The sequence below is a fragment of the Penaeus monodon genome, chromosome 21 (genome assembly GCF_015228065.2).
Source record: "Penaeus monodon isolate SGIC_2016 chromosome 21, NSTDA_Pmon_1, whole genome shotgun sequence".
NCBI classification, from domain to species: Eukaryota; Metazoa; Arthropoda; class Malacostraca; order Decapoda; family Penaeidae; genus Penaeus; species Penaeus monodon.
In genome coordinates, this window is record NC_051406.1 from 20,123,995 (window position 1) to 20,126,885 (window position 2,891).

A 2,891-nucleotide genomic window follows, 5' to 3' on the forward strand; every position below is an offset into this window, starting at 1 on the left:
TCTACAATCAAACTCTCTCGTTATTCTTTTGCCTATAAGTATTTAGTCTTACACTGTAATTGTACTAGAAATACTCTCTCGTTATTCTTTTGCCTATAAATATTTAGTCTTACACTGTAATTGTACTATAAATAATTTTATTTTTCCCTTCAGGTTTTCTCCACATTTTTCCTAAATTCCATCTTCCTTGGGCGTCTTAGGCTCATTTCGTGCTTAGCATTTTTTCACTGGCCGCCATGGACGGCACGAGGCTATGCTTTCAAATAACCAATGGCATTAATGAGTCCTTTCAAACACGACGACCACGGCAAACGCTATTCACGCTGCCATGTTCATCACGGTGCTCTGTCTGGCCACCATGCATTCAGATGTAACCACTGGGGCAGCACCGTGTCCTTTTCAACGCCAATTGGTGATTTCCCGTCCTAGCGAAAAAATATTTATACATCTGGTAGAAACCTGTAAAAAAAATCGCATGATCAGCGGGAACCGCCCACGTAACTTCCACGCCGCACTTAGTGATTGATGTTCCTCTGCTAAGGCCCAGAGAACGCTCGCTATTAAGGTTATTTATTAATTCTCCCCACGGTGATGTGCGCCCGAACGACACATTATGCACACAATGAATTATAAACCTCATACATATATCACGTTCCTAGGTGTCCTTACAATTAGCATTTATTCTTGTCATGAGGACGCCGCTCAGGGACTGGACACACCTCACACCAGGAGGCTCACATACAAGGAAACAGAAGGAAAAAGAAAGTAAATTGTTCACTGTGGTGTCGTTTTTTTCTTTAACTTAAAATATGAAAAAATGGTATAATCACTTCAAAAATATCATATTTTCGGTATGCCGCAGGCACTTGAGTGAAAGCGGCTATCCCTCCCGAACAGTCGTAGACGTCAAAAGCCTGGAAGAATCACAGGAATTTTACGACTTACTTACGAAAGATCTGAGAGGCCTTGGAATGCTCAACTGCAGGGCTTTTCTGATCGACGTCACGCCACTGCAATCACAGCTGCTGCTAAGGTTTTTTTCAGTTTTTATTGTGAGGTTTTGTGCCTCTTTGTGTTTATATTTTCCTCCACTTTTATGTATACTTCTGTTTAAATTGTTTACGGTTGTGCATTCTCCCCCATTTCATTATTTTTCATCTATTATCTACCTCTCTCACTCACATAAGGTTTTTCCTATTCCATCGAGCTAAAAAAGTAGAATCTTACAAGCATGTAACACAGTCCAGATGCCTTGAGTCCCCTTCCACATGAAGTGACTTCGAATTAACATCCTCAGGTTCCTGGAGGACATCGAGCTCTACAAGAAGTCCGACACCTACGTCTTACTGGTCGGTCCTGATCACAGAGCTACCGACTTCCTTTCTCATTCCGTCTTCCGAAACACAGCAAACATCCTTTACTTTGGACATCGCCTTCGACCAGCATCGAAGGACGTTCTGAACTTGATGTCACCGCAGAGCCAGTTCGCGAGGGGCACGAGGACACGGTCACTGAGGCCGCAGTTCGATCGATCGCAGTTCATGCGTGACAATAGGACAGGCAAGTGTCCCAAAAGGAAAAAAAAGAAAGAAGAAATAAAATGAAAGTAAAAAAAAATGGGAATGAGGATTAAATATGATAACAGTACAACATTCATATTTCACTTAGGGAATATATAGACGCCGGTACTAATATAAGTGAAAGAAAGTTATTAATAAAAAATCCTTGAAGGACCGAAACTCGTGCCACTCATGCCACTGAAAGCTCTAATCGATTATCGTTAAATGTATGACATTACGTGCTGAGTCCAACCTTGCTTTCGAGGGGAACTGGCATACTTGGGATTTATTATCATCCGTTACAGTCATGCCATCTAATGCCTAACGTAACAGTGCATAGTTCTTAACTATATCTTCTCAAATGCCAAACACACACACACACCAATCTATCCTATATTGCAATTATCACAGTTATATAGCGGTTACATATCGCTCCTCACCCATTCATATATCCTGTTTTTTTATTCTATCATTGTCACGTGAGCTAACAGAACGAGAACAGCGTATAGCTACGTACACTAGGTGCTTCTACTGCAACGACGGCGAGGAAAACCAGTTCATCATTGACACGTGGACACCGCATGCAGGCTTCACGTATTCGGCCAACCTATTTCCAGGTATGATTTGATTTTGATTTGTTTTTGCAACAAAGTTAGGGGAAAAAGAGGGAGGAGGAAGAAGAGAAATTGGGAAGTAGAGAGGGGGGAAAGAGAAGGTGGAAAAACTAGTTAGCGAGGGCAATGTTTGCCTAGGCTTCACATGTTCAACCAACCCTGTTCCAGGTGTGCTTGAATTTCTTGTTTGTTTTTTATCCCCTTTTTTGCTGAGAGGAAGGACAGTAGTGGGAAAAGAGAGGCAAAGAGAAAAAAAGGATAGAGATAACAGATGGATAAAGAAAGAGTTGGGAGGAATTAAAGGCTTAGAGAACAAAAAGAAATGCATAAAAGATAGAACAATAAATATGATCAGATGAATATTAAAATTAAGCTCTATACACAAATACAGATCACTCGAGATGCATTAAAAACAGTAACAGAGACAACGCGGCCGTTGCATTGAGACCTTCGCCCCCCCCTCTCTCTCTCCCTCAGACCAGTTCAAGACCTTCCACGGCCACAAGTTCAACGTGGTGGCCATGAACTGGTTCCCGTTCACCAAGTTCATTCAGCACAGCGACAAGGGCGGGACGGTGGTCACGCCGCAGGACTCCCTCGACATCCGCATGCTCAACGCCCTGGCCGAGGCGCTCAATTTCACGTGAGTAGGGGCGTGGGGCGCGCGGGTGGGCGTGCAGAAGACCGGTATGGAAGAAGTATGAAAGATGTGAGGAAG